This window comes from Schistocerca piceifrons, chromosome 5, assembly GCF_021461385.2.
Source record: "Schistocerca piceifrons isolate TAMUIC-IGC-003096 chromosome 5, iqSchPice1.1, whole genome shotgun sequence".
NCBI lineage: Eukaryota > Metazoa > Arthropoda > Insecta > Orthoptera > Acrididae > Schistocerca > Schistocerca piceifrons.
In genome coordinates, this window is record NC_060142.1 from 160,274,348 (window position 1) to 160,294,924 (window position 20,577).

Genomic DNA, 20,577 nt, shown 5'->3' on the forward strand with positions numbered 1-20,577 from the left:
CGACCACCCTCTTAAGTACGGCCCAGTGACACAAGTCTTTGTTCCACCAGACCACCCAGTGACCTGAGGACTTTGCAGAGGACGTTCATGCAGTTCTTCAGGATTTATAGCTGACGAATAACGAAAGTTCTGTTTGCTAACATAACCGTCCAGATCGAAATGCACCTCGTCGCTCGTCATGAAAATTTTTTCATCTGTCATCAAATCAATCATTTGCTCTGAAAATGCTCTTCGCTTTGCATAGTCATTGGGCTTTAACTGCTGAACAATAGCCATTTTGTGTGGATAGAAATGCAGATCGAACCGCAAAATTCATCTTACCGAGCGGTCAGACGTATGCAAAGTAGCAGCTTGTTTACGTGTCGGCCGCCGAGGACTGGCTTCCACAGCTTCTCTTACTCCATCGATATTCTCTGGCGCCCGGCTGACCTTGGACGGCCTGTCGACTTTCGTTTCAACGCTGAACCGGTAGCGCTGAAGTTACTCACCCACGGCATAATTGTGTTGCGTGTCGGAACTTTTCCTCGTGGACCTAAATTAAAACGCCTAAGGAACTGCCGCTGCACAGCAACACAGGAATCGCCGCTTTTAAAAAACGCCTCGACAGCAAACGCGCGGAGCTCGACGGATCATTGCTCCATGGCTGCTAATAATGTCCACGTGTAGGCTCTGAAACGCCCCCATCCCCACCACCAACTCGCTCAACCACGTGGCAGCGAAACCAATCAGATCATTTTGCCGCTCCCGCTGTAAAACGAAGTCATGAGCAGTACGACTGTACTGGCATTTAAATGTGGTGCATTTGTTGCTCTCCCCTCTTCCCTCGCCTCACGCTTCAACAGTGCTGCGCGGCGTGGCGTTGTGGGAGCTGTGAAACGTGGCTGAAATTCTCTAGAACTGGACCTGGGCATGGTCCACGACACGAAGTCTTGGCCACCCTGAGTTACAACGTCGACTTCGCTCTAGATCCCTGCTTCCGACATCTCTATCCGCTCTTGATGAGGACTGGATCTGACGGGATACCAATTCGATTCTACACAGAGTACGCAAAAGAACTTGCCCCCCTTCTAACAGCCGTGTACCGCAAGTTTCCAGAGGAACAGAAGGTTCAAAATGATTGGAAAAGAGCACAGGTAGTTCCAGTTTTCAAGAAGGGTCGTCGAGCAGACGCGCAAAACTATAGGCCTATATCTCTGACATCGATCTGTTGTAGAATTTTAGAACATGTTTTTTGCTCGCGTATCATGTCATTTCTGGAAACCCAGAATCTGTTCTGTAGGAATCAACATGGATTGCGGAAAAAGCGACCGTGTGAGACTCAACTCGCTTTATTTGTTCATGAGACCCAGAGAATATTAGATACTAGCTCCCAGGTAGATGCCGTTTTCCTTGACTTCCGGAAGGCGTTCGATACATTTCCGCACTGTCGTCTGATAAACAAAGTAAGAGCCTACGGAGTATCAGACCAACTGTGTGGCTGGATTGAAGAGTTTTTAGCAAACAGAACACAGCATGTTGTTCTCAATGGAGAGACGTCTGCAGACGTTAAAGTAACCTCTGGCGTGCCACGGGGGAGTGTTATGGGACCACTGCTTTTCACAATATATGCTCGTATAAATGACCTAGTAGATAGTGTCGGAAGTTCCATGCGGCTTTTAGTGGGTGACGCTGTAGTATCCAGAGAAGTTGCAGCATTAGAAAATTGCAGCGAAATGCAGGAAGATCTGCAGCGGATAGGCACTTGGTGCAGGGCGTGGCAACTGACCCTTAACATAGACAAATATAATGTATTGCGAATACATAGAAAGAAGGATCCTTTATTGTATGATTATATGATACCTGAACAAACACTGGTAGCAGTTACTTCTGTAAAATATCTGGGAGTATGCGTACGGAACGATTTGAAGTAGAATGATCATATAAAATTAATTGTTGGTAAGTCGGGTGCCACGTTGAGATTCATTGGGAGAGTCCTTAGAAAATGTAGTCCATCAAGAAAGGAGGTGGCTTACAAACCACCCGTTCGACCTATACTTGAGTATTGCTCATCAGTGTGGGATCCGTACCAGGTCGAGTTGACAGAGGACATAGAGAAGATCCAAAGAAGAGCGGCGCGTTTCGTCACAGGGTTATTTGGTAAGCGTGATAGCGTTACGGAGATGTTTAGCAAACTCAAGTGGCACGACTGGCTCTGAGCACTATGGGACTTAACTTCTGAGGTCATCAGTCCCCTAGAACTACTTAAACCTAACTAACCTAAGGACGTCACACACAGCCATGCCCGAGGCAGGATTCGAACCTGCGACCGTAGCGGTGGCGCGGTTCCAGACTGTAGCGCCTAGAACCGCTCGGCCACATCGGTAGACTCTGCAAGAGAGGCGCTCTGCATCTCGGTGTAGCTTGCTGTCCAGGTTCCGAGAGGGTGCGTTTCTTGATGAGGTATCGAATATATTGCTTCCCCCTACTTAACCTCCCGAGGAGATCACGAATGTAAAATTAGAGAGATTCGAGCGCGCACGGAGGCTTTCCGGCAGTCGTTCCTCCCGCGAACCATACGCGACTGGAACAGGAAAGGGAGATAATGACCGTGGCACGTAGACTGCCCTCCGCCACACACCGTTGGGTGGCTTGCGGAGTATAAATGTAGATGTAGATGTAGAATGGGCTGTCATTCGCCCACAGCCATTCTGGCACCTCATTGAAAGTGCATCCAGCAGAGTTCAAGCCTTCATAAAGGCGAATGATGGAAGCACCACACACTAATGTCCGCTAATAAGTTTCCGGATACTTTTGGTCAGGTGGTGTTATTTGGCAACCATAAACGTTAAAAATCACTTTCGCACGGCAGAAAATTCACCATATCGTCCACAACAACTCAGCGAAAACAGTATTTGGATACATTTACTCGCTTTGGACTTGTTTTGGCCGCCCATGTTGCCTGCCGCAACTTGTAAGTGTACCCAAGTTCGGAGCGAGATGGCTCAATGCTTAGCACACTGGCTCGTATTTGGGAGGAAGATTTTTCGTTTCTGCTTCTAGACTTCCTGATGATTTCCTTGTATCATCTAAGACGAACGCAGAGATGGCATCCTTAAAGATAAGACACGACCGGTTTCTCCACGAGACTTGTCCTATTTGACCCGCTTGAATGTAACACGACAATCAGATTGCACAACCCAGTCCTTCCGACATTAAATACGACTGACATTAGCCTTTACACTGAAGCACCAAAGAAACTGCTATAGGTATGCGTATTCAGATATAGAGATATGTAAACAGGCAGAATACGGCGCTGCGGTCGGTAAAGCCTATATAAACAACAAGTGTCTGGTGCAGTTGCTAGATCGGTTACTGTTGCTACAATAGCAGCTTATCAAGATTTAAGTGAGTTTGAACGTGGTGTTATAGTCGGTGCAGGAACGATGGGACACAGTATCTCCGAGGTAGCGGTGAAGTTGAGATTTTCCCGAACGACCATTTCAATAGAGTACCGTGAATATCAGGAATCCGGTAAAAAATCAAATCTCCGACATCGCTGCGGTCGGAAAAAGATCCTGCAAGAACGGAACCAACGACGACTGAAGAGAATCGTTCAACGTGACAGAAGTGCAACTCTTTCGCAAACTGCTGCAGATTTCTATGCTGGGTCATCAACAAGTGTCAGTGTGCGAACCATTCAACGAAACATCATCGATATGGTCTATCGGAGCCGAAGGCCCATTCGTGTACCCTTGATGACTGCACGACACCAAGCTTTACGCCTCGCCTGGGCCCGTCAGCACAAACTTTGGACAGTCGGTGACTGAAAACAGGTTGCCTGGTCGGACAAGTCACGTTTCAGTTGTATCGAGGGGATGGACGTTTACGGGTATGGAGACAGCCTCATGAATCCATGGACCCTACATCTCAGCAGGGGACTGTTCAAGCTGCTGGAGGCTCTATAATGGAATGGGGCGTGTGAAGTTCGAGCGATATGGGACCCCTGATACGTCTGGATACGACTCTGACAGGTGACACGTACTTAAGCATCTTGTCTGATCACCTGCATCCATTCATGTCCATTGTGCATTCCGATGAACGTGGGCAATTGCAGCATGAAAGTGCGACACCCCACACGACCAGAACTGTTGCAGAGTGGCTCCAGGAACTCTTCTGAGTTTCAACACTTCCGCTGGCCGCCAAACTCTCCAAACATGAACATTATTGAGCATATCTGAGATGTCTTGCAACGTACTGTTCAGAAGAGATCTCCACCCCCGTGCTCATACGGATTTATGGTCGGCCCTGCAGGATTCAGACTTTAGTGGAGTGCATCCACGTCGCGTTGCGGCACTTCTGAGTGCTCGCGAGGCCCCTACACGATATTAGGAATGTGGTCCGGTTTCATTGGCTCTTCGGTGTACTTGGCCACAGCGCTAGAGAGGCTGCAGAAGGGCGAGCAATCACAGTGTGGATATCCCCGAATACAGGAAGCTGACAACGCGAGCGGAAACGGGGCTGAAGATTGCTGCCTCAAGGCAGCAGGAAGAACTAACTGAAAATTCAACCCATCTCCTCTCCACCAAATAATGATCTCCGAAGTTACAGTGATGAACAAAAAAGCTCTTCAGCTTGTTCTCGAATATAATTTGGCGATGAATCATATGAAGAGTCTGCGCTATATATGGCTGCCAACACGGATTACAAGAATGCAGTAGTAGCTGGAGATTATTTAATGTACTGCCACTATAGTATGGATCTACTAAAATAAGAATCCTAGACCAAGATTCACTAATTAATATATCCTAACAGTCAGTCAGATTTATGCTTATGATGCAGTTCAGAACGAGGAGATGGCGGTCACAAGGAATGGAATACAACTGTCAAATTTCATGTAATTAAAGAACTGTATATTATCAGCATTAAACTGATAAAGTAAAGAACACACAAAGAACACTGAAACACCGGAAATTACAGGAACTGGAAAACTACGGCAGGCGAAATGGTATATCGTGCCAGATTTTTTTCTGAAATGTTGAACGTATATCTATGACTACCACAAATTTGTACCTTTTCTTTTTTTTTCCGCCAAATGTCAGTGCGGACTGGCATCGGCGTAAAATTCTACTGAAACATTTGTTATTGTCGCTTTACAGATGTTACCTCCTGTGCGCATTTTGTGTGTTCCCGACGCCTTGCGCGTTGAATTTAAGTCTCAGATGTGCAGAGAAAGGGAGAAACGTTTGGAGAAAACGATTTTTACATCCTTGATGTATCTTCAGATCATGAGTCTACTTGCGTATTTGAAAATAATAGTTCTTCAGCTTTTTCCGAAATACATCCCGCTGAAGATTCATCAGTGAATCAAATTTCTGCACTTTCTGTACATAATTTTGAATGCTTAAAGTAGAAATTACAAACTTTTTAAAGTTTTTGAAAATTTCAACTCACATTTCCACAAAAGAATCATAACTTCCCCCCCCCCCCCAAAAAAAAAAAAAACAGAATTTAGCCAGTTTGCATGTAATGGCATTTACCCAAGAGAGCAGCAGCATATGTGTTCTACAGTAGTGGCTACCTTAAGGTATTTATCTAAAATATCATTCAACGCCGAAATAAAGACTGGGAATTTGGACTGAACGAGGGAGTGACGACTGTTTACAGTAGAACAATCGACAGATAACGTATGTCTTGGTGTCTCGTGGCGGCAGCAAAAGACATTCTTCTGTAGAGAGCCTGTATACAGAGAGAGTGGCCATAGGTGAAGCTGCCTGTGATTGGTTGATTAGCTTTGGCGCCATTTCTCTGCCAAACGTCTCTCGCGCTTCCTATGTTCGCCGCGCTTTTGAGTTGAATTGAAGTTCAGAGGACTTTTGGAAACGATTAAAAGGTATTAGAATTATTGGGAGACTTGTTATGCGTTGTGCATGCATGTTCGATTTAGTTGTATATCTTTTTTAAGCTCTTATTTCTTTAATATACTGGTAGCATCACAAGCTTTTCTGAAGCCAATATCTGACAGTCCTTGCTGGAAACGGAAAGTTCCTGTAATTGTTGTGCCACGATCATTCGACTTTATAGCGTCAAACTTTATTTCGTTCCGAATCAGAACACTAGGCATTATTTTGGTTTCAGTATTACTGCCTGACTGTTGACGCAGGCAAGTTGTAAGCACGTTTTCCGCAGTTGTCGTGGTTGCTGAAACATTATTCGTGGTAAATAATTGTAGGTACTCTTGAAGACAGTTTTTAATAGGCTTACTTACTGTGGGGTAGAAGGGATACGGTAGGTTTCTTGTTATATTTGGTCGTTATTACAGTAGCCTACATTTAACATTACCTGATTTTTGTAATATTTTTCGTTTGTTATGCACGAGAGATATTCAGTAAATCGTAAGCAGTTGTTTACTTGTGACATGCAAAAAGTTTGAAGACGTGACAAGAAGTACTAATACGTCTCACACTTTTTGCATGTCACAAGTAAACAACTGCTTACGACTTTCATTCATCTGACGTAACATAGGTACGTTAAATCTTTAGCGTTATGCACTTCCGATACAAAAGAAATGCTATACACTATTTTTTTTAATTTACATTACTTTCGTTGCAATATGTCTAGTAAACGAACTTTAAAGGAGATAAAAGCAAGTAACGAATAATTTTTACAGCCACTGTATCAAATTTTCCTGTGCTGTACGTAGTAGGCTACTATGAGTCTATTATAGCTGTTGTTGTTGTTGTTGTTGTCGTCTTCAGTCCTGAGACTGGTTTGATGCAGCTCTCCATGCTACTCTATCCTGTGCAAGCTTCTTTATCTCCCAGTACCTACTGCAGCCTACATCCTTCTGAATCTGCTTAGTGTATTCATCTCTTGGTCTCCCTCTACAATTTTTACCCTCCACGCTGCCCTCCAATACTAAATTGGTGATCCCTTGATGCCTCAGAAAATGTCCTACCAACCGATCCCTTCTTCTAGTCAAGTTGTGCCACAAACTCCTCTCCTCCCCAATTCAATACCTCCTCATTAGTTGTGTTATCTACCCATCTAATCTTCAGCATTCTTCTGTAGCACCACATTTCGAAAGCTTCTGTTCTATTTATCGTCCATGTTTCACTTCCATACATGGCTGCATAGCTGTAAAGAAAGGCATTTAACGAATGATTTCGCCATATTGTCTTGCGCTTTTGATTTGGTGAGTGTGTACTCCAGTACTCCACTACTGACCATTCAAAAGTCCCGCCCGCAGTTTGGCAGAAAAATGGCCACCGTATCGTCCGGTTGGCCACTCTCTCCCTATACAGACTCTCTACTTCTGGGAGTATACTCACCGGATGTCGTAACTGGCAGCGCGTTTAACCTCAAGTCGTGAATACTGTCCACAGCGTCATTTATATTCCGGGGCAATTTACTTTCTCTTGATTAATCCCATGAATGCGCAGATTCTAAGAAGAAAACTTTAACTATCATGGCGCCTAATCAGAAATCCATTATTATACGCCTCCAGCTACGCTGACAGTGACATTGCAACCGAAATGACCAGTAAGTAGAGTGTTTTCACTGCGTCGCATAAATAGCCGTCTGACAAACACTGAAATACGGGGTGAACAATGTGGCTCTACTTTATATAGTCAGCTGAGAAGGACGTTATTAACAACGTGAGGGGAGAAGGAACGACACGAGTTTCTCATGCTGCCGCCACCTGGTTTGTTTAACCGAAAAAACACCTTCCTGTTGAAGTATCGATGTGTCTGAGGGAGACCACCGTCTCGCCAAGATGTGACTTTAACGGCCATCCTTCATTTTAAAGGAAATCAGTAGTCCTTAATTGGGAGTGATATCGAATAAGAACTATTATAACAAATTGGAGCAATGCTTACACAGCGTAACTTCGTCTCGCTCTTGGCTCATATTCAGAAATATGTGAACAATTAATAATTTAGCCATGAAATTAAATACTACACGTCGTTTTCCATGGATATGTTGTGAAATAAATGCCACTACTTAGTCGTCCATGCCATTTGAGTGTGACACTACAACCAGACAGATTAGGTCTTGTCGTACTGTTATGACAACTACGCTGATTAGCCGAAACATTATGACTACTGCCCACCGCGAGCTTGAATGCCGCCTGGTGGCGTTGGCGATCACGTGACGCGGTAAGAAAAGTATATAAGCGGAGCAGAGACGATTGGGAAATAGTGATAGTATGGGTCGCAGATGAGGAAATCAGCTCATGTAAACGAATGAAAAAGTTCAGAATGTTCTAACCCGGTACCTGATCGTCACCGATTCTTCAGTGTATCTACTTCAACGTCAACACGGCACATGTGATACAGTTATAAAGGAACAAGACGTATAACAAGTTTCTTTTTCTTTTCCTTAAAAAGGGGGGTGAGAGATATACAGGGTGGTCCATTGATAGTGACCGGGCCAAATATCTCACGAAATAAGCGTCAAACGAAAAAACTACAAAGAACGAAACATGTCTAGCTTGGCCCGCTAGATGGCGCTGCCATAGGTCAAACGGGTATCAACTAAGTTTTTTTAAAAAATGGGAACCCCCATTTTTTATTACATATTCGTGTAGTACGTAAAGAAATGTGAATGTTTTAGTTGGACCGTTTTTTTCGCATTGTGATAGATGGCGCTGTAATAGTCACAAACGTGTAAGTACGTGGTATCACGTGACGTTCCGCCAGTGCGGACGGTATTTGCTTCGGGATACATTATCCGTGTTAAAATGGACGGTTTACCAATTGCGGAAAAGGTCGATATCGTGTTGATGTATGGCTATTGTGATCAAAATGCCCAAAGGACGTTTGCTATATATGCTGCTCGGTACCCTGGACGACACCATCCCAGTGTCAGGACTGTTCGCTGGATAGTTACGTTATTTAAGAAAACAGGAATTGTTCAGCCACATGTGAAACGTCAACCACGACCTGCAACAAATGATGATGCCCAAGTAGGTGTTTAGCTGCAGTCGCGGCTAATCTTCACATCAGTAGCAGACAAACTGCGCGAGAATCGGGAATCTCTGAAACGTCGGTGTTACATCAACATCGTTGCACCCGTACCATATTTCTATGCACCAGGAATTGTATGGCGACGACTTTGAAAGTCGTGTGCAGTTCTGCCACTGGGCACAAGACGATGACAGATTTTTTGCACGCGTTCTATTTAGCAACGAAGCGTCATTCACCAGCAGCGGTAACGTAAACCGGCATAATATGCACTATTGGGCAACGGAAAATCCACGATGGCTACAACAAGTGGAACATGAGCGGCCTTGGCGGGTTAATGTATGGTGCGACATTATGGGAGGAACTGGCCCCATTTTATCGATGGCAATTTAAATGGTGCAATGTATGATTTCCTACGTAATGCTCTACCGATGTTACTACAAGATGTTTCACTGCATGACAAAATGGCGATGTACTTCCAACATGATGGATGTCCGGCACATAGCTCGCGTGCCGTTAAAGCGGTATTTAATAGCATATTTCATGACAGGTGGATTGGTCGTTAAATCACCATACCATTTCCCGCACGTTCACCGGATCTGACGTTCCCGGATTTCTTTCTGTGGGAAAAGTTGAAGGATATTTGCCATCGTGATCCACCGACAACGCCTGACAACATGCGTCAGCGCATTGTCAATGCATGTGCGAACATTACGGAAGGCGAATTACTCGCTGTTGAGAGGAATGTCGTTACACGTATTGCCAAATGCATTGAGGTTGACGGAAATAATTTTGAGCATTTATTGCATTAATGTGGTATTTTCAAGTAATCACGCTCTAACAGCATGCGTTCTCAGAAATGATAAGTTCACAAAGGTACATGTATCACATTGGAACAACCGAAAAAAATGTTCACACGTACCTACGTTCTGTATTTTAACGTGAAAAACCTACCTGTTACCAACAGTTCGTCTAAAATTGTGAGCCATATGTTTGTGACTATTACAGCGCCATCTATCACAAAGCGAAAAAAGTGGTCCAACTAAAAAATTCATATTTCTTTACGTACTACACGAATATTTAATAAAAATGGGGGTTCCTATTTAAAAAAACGCAGTTGACATACGTTTGACCTATGGCAGCGCCATCTAGAGGGCCAACCATAGCGCCATCTGGTTCCCTCCTTCAAGCTAGACAAGTCTCGTTCTTTGTAGTTTCTTCGTGAGATATTTGGTCCGGTCACGATCAATGGACCACCTTGTATATAAGATGATACTCTTAATTATGGAAACCGGTCGTCGGGAATAAATACTAATGAAAATGATATTGACTATTAAATTTTCTTCAAAACAATTACAGAGCTCACCTTCTTATCTCTAATTATGAGAAATTTCAGATGTTACTTCTCTATAAGTACTCGAAATTAGGTTTCGTTATCCGAAAGAGTTTCCCGTGTGCGTATTCTGATTTACATACTCGAGACGATTCATGGCGACCTTGAAGAGCAAAATCACAAGTATAAACACTGTTTTGCCGAATTTATTTGAAGTTGTGCAGACATACGTCAATTAATCTTCAATAACTGTCATTCACCATCTTTGTGAAAGGCGAACATAAAGTTTAGAATAACATACTCCCGACACCTAAAGCACCGAAAAGTAGAAAGGCATACGGTACGCCACATTTGCAAGCCACTTCATGTAATGGAATCGCCGCCTTACTAGCATAAAAACGCCAGTGAGCAATAATAATAATTTGTAAACAGCTAATGTCCACCTATCAAAAAGATCCACTTCAGTAGCTCTAAGCATAAGAAACGCCATCCATTTAACTTGAACAAATTATTTTCGGGGCTATAATTTACTCTTAAAATTGCCCACCTTCTTAGCAGAGTGGTCACCACGTCTGACTGCCATGCAGAGGTCCCGGGTTCGATTCCCGGCTGGCTCGGAGATTTTCTTCGCTCGCGGACTGGGTATCGTGTCATTTTCCTCATTTCATCATCACCGACTCGCAAGTCGCCCAATGTGGCGTCAGCTGAATAACTTGCAACTCGACGGCCGAATTTCTCCAGGTGGGAACTCCCGGCCATCAATGCCATACGATCATTTCATTTTTTCACACCTAAAATTTCCGGTAAAGATTCTGCATATTAATCGTTTCCAATAAACCTGCGATTTCAGTCCGTAGATTCCAAGCCGTGTCCCGATTAAGATAGTTTTTATCCTAAGGATGACACAAACTCCTTCGTTGACTAAACTTATTAGTTTCTCACTGCCCGTGTCTCGTGTCGTGTTGGCAAATGTGACCGAATAAAATAAACTGATTTTAATTTCCAGAATGAGATTTTCACTCTGCAGCGGAGTGTGCGCTCATATGAAATTTCCTGGCAGATTAAAACTGTGTGCCGGACTGAGACTCGAACTCGGGACCTTTGCCTTTCGTGGGCAAGTGCTCTACCATCTGAGCTACCCAAGCACAACTCATGCCCCATCCTCACAGCTCTACTTCTGCCAGTATCTCGTCTCCTACCTCCCAAACTTTACAGAAGCTCTCCTGCGAACGCTGCAGAACTAGCACTCCTGAAAGAAAGGACATTGCGGAGACATGGCTTAGCCACAGCCTGGGGGATGTTTCCAGAATGAGATTTTCACTCTGCAGCGGAGTGTGCGCTGATATGAAACTTCCTGGCAGATTAAACTGCCTGTGATTTTAATTTCACCGACAGCCGTCCGAAATCTGTGCATTCGGGTCGTGAGATGGGCTATATTGTGCCGCTCTCGTAGTAGCGTACTGATTTGAAAACGTCGGAATCCACCGATGCCAGTGGCACTGTGACTGCAACCGAAGTCAAGGACGACGAGATTGTCCCGTGTGAGTGACTCAACGCCTGCGCCGCGGTGTTACATCATCATTTCTAGCATCGCAGCGAGACTTGAATCCCAGAGGGTAGCATCTTCCGAGACATGCTACTCAGCCGCCGTAAAGAGCCCATATAAATAAGTGCCGCCTAGCAGCCAAGCTACGCAGTACCGTAATACTTGTTTACTGAAGCACTGCAGTTGTAAACACTCCAGCTGTATAGTACCGCATGAACGGCATGTGTGCGTGAATTCCTAAGGGACCAAACTGCTGAGGTCATCGGTCCCTAGACTTACACACTAATTAAACTAACTTATGCTAAGAACAACACAAACACCCATGCGCGAGGGATGACACGAACCACCAGGGGCCTCGAAGACCATGACATGGCGCCTCAAACCGCGCGGCCACTCCGGAGTGGCCGTGCGGTTCTAGGCGCTACAGTCTGGAGCCGAGCGACGGCTACGGTCGCAGGTTCGAATCCTGCCTCGGACATGGATGTGTGTGACGTCCTTAGGTTAGTTAGGTTTAATTAGTTCTAAGCTCTAGGCGATTGATGACCTCAGAAGTTAAGTTGCATAGTGCTCAGAGCGATTTGAACCATTTATAACGCCTTGCGTGTCGTTGTTTACTGGTGCTTAATGCCAGTTGACGCTCTGAAATTCTGTTCCACATTTCATACTGTCGCTTTTACTTAACAAATGCGTAAGTATCGAATATCACTTAAGCTGTATTGAAAAACTTTGCTTTCAGTAAATTATTATAACTGCGTTATGGCCTCCAGTTGGTACTAGTACTTCCAATGAAGCTTTATTGCCTGCAATGAACATTTGCGTTATTCTGGTTTCGTTTGATATAAAAAAAAACATCCGATAGTGTCATTCGCGATTTTCTTTTGTTTACTAGTTGCATGTCGAGTATCCGGAAATAATTACCAATCTTAAGTGCATTTTCTTTGTTTTATGACATTTATGTATGATGATTGCGATGTATCAGCTGCTTCATTATTCTGGTGACATTGCTGCAATATCAACTATGAAAAACAGGCCGAGATTTCCGAGCGGTTCTGGGTGCTACAGTCTGGAACCGCAGGTTCGAATCGTGCCTCGGGCATGGATGTGTGCGATGTCCTTAGGTTAGTTAGGTTTAAGTAGTTCTAAGTTCTAGGGGACTGATGACCTCAGAAGTTAAGTCACATAGTGCTCAGAGCCATTTGAACCGAGATTTACAGACCAGGTATACAGAGCACATTGAATCCTACACGCCCAACAGACAAACATCAGCCACACCTATACCGGACCACATTCGAAAATGTAGAAGAAAATGTCAAACTATTCCACTAACTTAATAGATGAAATGGATCTTTTGGAAGATCCGAAGATCGCACATCACAAACATAAAGCATACACCTGTAGTACAGTAAAAATGCCCTTTAGAATGGGAATTAGTTTCATAAATGCGCCGTGCAGCTAATAAATGAAAGAAAACCGTGACTAGCAGCATCAAATATTGCTTTATAAAAAACAATAAAATAAAAAAAAACATTGCTTCTGCAGTCACAGACTTTCGTCAGGCATCCTGGATTTCGTGTCCTTACATTTCAGATGCGCTCGCTCACCGCAGAATTATTACTAATTCTCCAGACAAACGATACAGGTTTAATGAGTGGCCTCTGCTTCTGTAACTGTTTTACAAGAAGCAAGCTGGCATCTGAGGTGAGTCAAAAGCAACGGTACTGGATAATGCGTGACTGGAAATAAATGATTTGGAGTGATGGATCACGATATCCCCAGAGGCAACCAGGTAAGCGTTTGGGCTTGCCGAATGCCTGGGAAACGTTACCCACCGTCACGCGGATTACCAACAGCGAATTACTGTAAGGTTGTGTTATGGTATGGAGGAGTTTCTCGTGGTTGGTGTGTGGCACCAATATTGCACTTAAGAAAAATTCTCAATGCGGAACGATTTGGACACATTTTGGAGCATTGAGTACTGCATACAGTAAAGGAGATGATTGTATCAACATGACAATGCACCGTAACATAAAGCAGCATCTAGTGGGCGACGGTTTGTGGACAATAACATTCCTGAAATGGACTGGGCTGCCCAGAGGCCCAATGTGAAACCAGTGGAACACATTAGGTATGTGTTACATCGTCGACTTCGCTCCAGACCCCATCGTCCAACATAACTACCTCCTCTTGAGGAGTAATGAGCTGCTGATCTTCCACAGACATTCGGACAACTCATTGACAGTGTCCCCAGTAGAGTTCAGGCCGTAGAAAATGCGTAGGACAGACACAGGCCTTATTAATGTGCACTAATAGCTGTCCAGGCACTTTTGATCAGAAAGTGATGATGATGACGTTGGTTTGTGGGGCGCTCAACATCGTGCTCATTAGCGACCAGAATCAGAAAGTGTACATACTGCATAGGTTCAAGACGATCGAGTTATAGTTAACTCTATTAACTCGTGTAAATTAACAGGCCATTTCAAATTTGCACAGTGATGCTTCTATATTACATACTAAATTTTTCCGCACACATGAAGAGAAAGAGTTCCTTCTATATCCTGTACTTTCTAGTTGCTAGGAGCGTCAACACAGGTGTTCGAAGAGAACATTTTAACGCCACCAGAAGCCAAAAAAATGTGCGGACTGTTGTCACATACAATGAACAAGTGTTTCACATCCTCTGCTATTTCACATTTACAAAGCGGTGACTAAAGAGCATGAATGCTTTGTAGATACAGTCTCATTGTCCACATTTTTTTATTCCATTCATTTCTATAAGAATATACAGCCTACAGTTGCAGGTTAACTTTATCGTTTACCTAGGTTTCAACGTTAGTAATAACGTCTTCTTCAGAACATAAAATATTATTTAAATGTTTGCCTAAAACAAGCCATGTCCCAAGTCAACTTTATAAAACTTGATGCATAACCATAAGGTTTCGTCACTTCTATTAAACAAGCTGTAGCAAATTCACTTTAAGCCCATTGTATGGGCCTCGTCGTGCGACGACCTGTTACAGTTCCTCTGTCAAAGACATGCAGGGGTGTACGTGCACCAATCACAATCCCACCCCACACCATCAAACTACGACCTCCATACAGGTCCCTTTCAAGGACATTAAGGGGTTGGTATCTGGTTCCTGGTTCACGCCAGATGAAAACCCGGCAAGAATCACTGTTCAGACTATACCTGGACTCGTCCGTGAACATAACCTGGGACCATTGTTCCAATGACCATGTACTGTGTTCTTGACACCAGGCTTTACGGGCTCTCCTGTGACCAGGGATCAGTAGAATACGAATAAACCATGTCTGTTCAGTCGTCTGTAGACTGTATGTCTGGAGACAACCGTTCCAGTGGCTGCAGTAAGGTCCTGAGCAAGGCTACCTGCAGTATTCCGTGGCCGTCTGCGGGCACTGCTGGTGAGATATCTGTCTTCTTTTGGTGTTATACCCTGTGGATACGTTTCCTGTCTACTAGAATCGTTGCCATAATCTTGAAATCACACTTAGTGGCACACGGAGGGCCCGTGCTACGACCTGCAGTGTTTGACCAGCCTCCAGACGCCCTAGTATTCTACCCCTCATAACGTCATCAACATGTGTTCTTTGAGCCATTTTCAACCCACAGTCACCATTAGCATGTCTGAAAATATCTGCACACTTAGTCGCTGCACCGTACTCTGACATGCACCAACACACCTCTGCGTATGTGGACTGCTGCCAGCGCCACCGTGCGACGACCGCAGGTCAAATGCATTGCACGGTCATACCCTGAGGTAATTTAAACCTGCAAACCGCCCACCAGAGCGTTGTTTCATCATGTATCAGTATTATCCTTAATTTATAAGCATGAGTGTAGTTGCAGTCCTGTTCGAAGACTGTTTTCAATATCAGAGAAAACAGTATACATGATGTAACAATAAGGTATGGCCATACTTTCAGGAAAGATTTCTCTCATGTAGATGAAGAAAATACAACCTAAGAAAAAAAATTTAAAGTTGAAAATTATCCGAATGGAGCGAATGCAACGCAGATCGGTAGATGTAACGTACATGAACAGACAAACAGATTATTTAGATCTCAGAAAAATTGGGTTATTTACTAACGAGAAAAATCTTCACGGATTGAGAAAGTCAGTACTGCATTGGGCTACCTCCGGCCCTTATGCAAGCAGTTATTCGGCTTGGCATTGACTGACAGAGTTGATGCATGCCCTCTTGAACGTTATCGTGCCAAATTCTGCATAATTCGCACATTAGATTGTCAAAATCCCATACTGGTTGGAGGGCCCTGCCCATAATGCTCCGAACGTTCCTAGCTGGAGATCCGGCGACCTTGCTGGCAATGGTAGAGTTTAGCGAGCACGAAGTAAAAATTCTCACCATGTGCAGGCGGGCGTTATCATGCAGATGTGTAAGACTGGGAGGGCTTGCCATGAAGAGCAACACAACAGGGCGTAGAGTATCATCGACGTACTGCTCTACTGTAAGGGTGCTGCGGATGACAACCAAAGGGTCCTCCTATGAAATGAAATGGCACCCCAGACCATCACTTCTGCCTGTCGGGCCATATGGCGGCCGTTAGTTAGGTTAGTATTATACCGCATGCCTAAGGGGGATCTCCAGACACGTCTTCGAAGTTCAGTTCGAAGTGGGACTCGTTCCTGAAGACAATTCTACTCCAATCAATGAGATTCCAGTCCAAAGTCGTGACTGAATACGCCCCAGACAGTAGTGGGATGACATTGTGACTGTCCTCCCCCCTCCCCCTCATATGGCCTGACAACCAGGAGTGATAGTCTAGGGTGCCATTTCATTTCATAGCATGACCCCATTGGTTGTCATCTGCGGCACCCTTGCAGCACAGCAGTACTTCAACGATATTCTACGATCCGCTCCATTGTCCTTCATGACAAGCCATCCTGGGCCTACATTTCAGCAAGATAATGCCTGCCCACACGAGGCGAGAGTTTCCACTGCTTGTCTTCGCGCTTGCCAAACACTGCCTTGGTCAGTACAGTTGCCACATATGTCCCCAATTGAGGACATTTGCAACATTACAGGTAGGACTCTCCAGCCATCTCAGGATTGTGACGCTTTAATGCGCCAGTTAGACCAAATTTGGCACATTATCCCTCAGGAGATGAACAAATATTTCAATCAACGCCATGCCGAATAATTGTTTGTCAAAGAGCCAGAGCTGGACAAATACATTATTGAAATGGTCAATTTGTGAAGCTTCTTTTCCCACCCAATTTACCTAACATTCGGATAATTTTTTCGTGGTCTGCCCTATATATATACGAAGCGCGACAATAAAGTAATGAGACTGATTTTCTTTGTAAGAAGTGGCAACCTTGCAGGCACAGTATCTTTGACCTTGGTCTATAAGCTGCTTCTAATCCAAGCGGCACATCGACGCATCTGCTCAGTGGTGAGTTAACATGTGTTGGTGTCTCCCGTCACGGAAATGGAACCGCATAATATTGCGCAACGCTAAGCCATTTCTTTTTGCGTTAAATTGTTTGAAAACGCGACGACAACTTACAGTAAGCTCCAGAAGGCTTTTGGAGAGGAGGTTATGTCAAGACCTCAAGTTTTTCCTTGGAATAAAATGTTTAGTGAAGACAGAACGAATGTTGTAGATGAAGACCGCGGCGGATGGCCATCAACCTCACAGACGCATGTCAACTTGGCCAGGGTGCGTGAACTAGCACGATCTGATCGAAGATTATATGTGAAAATGATTGCAAAAGAACTGAACATCGATCAAGAAATGGTTCGTCTAATAATAACTGAAGATCTTGGCATGAGAAAGATTTGTGCAAAAATTGGTCCCCAAAAATCTCACACCGCAACAGCGAGAAACATGGAAAAATGTGGCATCCGCTGTTAGAGCAAACGGAAATCAATGCAAAATTGTTGAGCCGTGTTATCACTGGTGTTGAAAGTTGTTTTTTTTTTCAGTACGATCCAGAGACAAAACGCCGAAGTTCGCAATGGTGCTCAAAGGGATCACCCAGACCAAAAAAAGCTCACATGTCAAAGTCAAAAGTGAAATGCATGCTTGTGTGCTTCTTTGATTCCAAGGGAATTATTCATAAAGAGTGGGTGCCTTCTGGACAAACAGTTAACTAATATCACTACAAAGAAATTTTAGAAAGACTTCGTAAAAGAGTTCTTTGTGTCCGTGCCAACATTGCTGATAATTGGATTCTGCATCACGATAATGCGCCATCCCATACTCCTCTGTCAGTGCAGCAATTTTTAACCTCAAAACAAATTATAGTACTACCACAGCCACCTTATTCACTAGATATCGCTCCGTGCGACTTTTTTCTATTTCCAAGAGTCCAAACGGTGGTCAAGGGACACCATTTTCAAACAACATAAGATGTCCAAAAAGCTGTGACGAGGGTTTTGGAGGGTATTACTGAAGATGAGTTCCAGAAGTGTTACCATCAATGGAAGAAGCGCTGGAAAAAGTGTGTGCAATCAGATGGGAACTACTTTGAAGGAGACAACACTAAACTTGACTAAAACGGTTAGCAACATTTTTTTTCACATCAGTCTCTTTACTTCATTGTCGCACCTCGTATGTACATGAAGCCTTCAAAATTATCAGACAAACAAAGAGGAGGCACAAGAAGGACCAGTTGGACTCGATAGAAAAAGACTTCCGAGATCACAGTACTCGAGACTTTTATAGGACGTTCGCAGGGAGGATTCGATGATACATCCCTCAGAACTTATGTTTCCGAAAACCAGACGGCAAACTCGCGCTGACCAATCGAGATGATTGTAGAAAATTGGCTCAATATTTCTCAGAGCTACTCAATTGCCAGGAGCCCAAATCAAGATGGCCCAAATAGACTCCCGCACAAGTAAACCCAGAGTCTCCACCAACTGCCAAAGAAGAAATCCATAGACACATCTTCAGACTCAAGAATAACAGGGCGTCTGGAGAAGACGGTATAGTTGCAGATCTATTGAAGAACGTAGGCCAAAATACACTTGAGAAGTTCACAGAAATCATCATAGACATCTAGAAAACGGAAAAGGTACCTGAAGAATGGAAATGTGGACTTATCCATCCGTTACACAAGAAAGGTGACAGGACAGATGTCACTAACTACAGAGGGATTTCTCTCCTTGAAGTCACCCACAAAATTCTGTCCGCATGCCTTCTTCAAAGCACACAAGAACAGCTTGAAAACAAAATTGGTGATTATCATGCCGGTTTCCGACCGGGGCGTTCTTGTGTTGGACAAATTTTCAATTTGAAGATGCTACTGAAGCATGAACCATGGACCTTGCCGTTGGTGGGGAGGCTTGCGTGCCGCAGCGATACAGATGGCCGTACCGTAGGTGCAGCCACAACGGAGGGGTATCTGTTGAGAGGCCAGACAAACGTGTGGTTCCTGAAGAGGGGCAGCAGCCTTTTCAGTAGTTGCAGGGGCAACAGTCTGGATGATTGACTGACCTGGCCTTGCAACATTTACCAAAAAAGCCTTGCTGTGCTGATACTGCGAACGGCTGAAAGCAAGGGGAAACTCCGGCCGTAATTTTTCCCGAGGGCATGCAGCTTTACTGTATGGATAAATGATGATGGCGTCCTCTTGGGTAAAATAGTCCCCCATTCGGATCTCCGGGTGGGGACTACTCAAGAGGACGTCATTATCAGGAAAAAGAAAACTGGCGTTCTACGGATCGGAGCGTGGAATGTCAGATCCCTTAACCGGGCAGGTAGATTAGAAAATTTAAAAAGGGAAATGTATAGGTTAAAGTTAGATATAGTGGAAATTAGTGAAGTTCGGTGGCAGTAGGAACAAGACTTTTGGTCAGGTGAATACAGGGTTATAAATACAAAATGAAATAGGGATAATGCAGGAGTAAGTTTAATAATGAATAAAAAAACAGGAGTGCGGGTAACCTACTACAAACAGCATAGTGAACGCATTATTGTGGCCAAGATAGACACGAAGCCCACGCCTACTACAGTAGTACAAGTTTATATGCCAACTAGCTCTGCAGATGATGAAGAAATTGAAGAAATGTATGATGAGATAAAAGAAATTATTGAGGTAGTGAAGGGAGACGATAATTTAATAGTCATGGGTGACTGGAATTCGAGAGTAGGAAAAGGGAGAGAAGGAAACATAGTAGGTGAATATGAATTGGGGCTAAGAAATGAAAGAGGAAGACGCCTGGTAGAGCTTTGCACAGAGCATAACTTAATCATAGCTAACACTTGGTTCAAAAATCATCAAAGAAGGTTGTATACATGGAAGAAATCTGGAGATACTAGAAGGTATCAGATAGTTTATATAATGGTAAGACAGAGATTTAGGAACCAGGTTTTAAATTGTAAGACATTTCCAGGGGCAGATGTGGACTCTGACCACAATCTATTGTTTATGAACTGCAGATTAAAACTGAAGAAACTGCAAAAAGGTGAGATTTAAGGAGATGGGACCTGGATAAACTGAAAGAACCAAAGGTTGTACAGAGTTTTAGGGAGAGCATAAGGGAACAATTGACAGGAATGGGGGTAAGAAGTACAGTAGAAGAAGAATGGGTAGCTCTGAGGGATAAAGTTGTGAAGGCAGCAGAGGATCAAGTAAGTAAAAAGACGAGGGCTAGTAGAAATCCTTGGGTAACAGTAGAAATATTGCACTTAATTGACGAAAGGAGAAAATATAAAAATGCAGTAAATGAAGCAGGCAAAAAGGAATACAGACATCTCAAAAATGAGAT

General features: G+C 43.9%; 1 protein-coding gene across 1 annotated transcript in view; it reads left to right on the forward strand.

Moving 5' to 3' along the window:
- The window catches only part of LOC124798880 (cytochrome P450 6k1-like), a 118,980-nt gene that overhangs the window by 892 nt on the left and 97,511 nt on the right, over positions 1–20,577 (forward strand).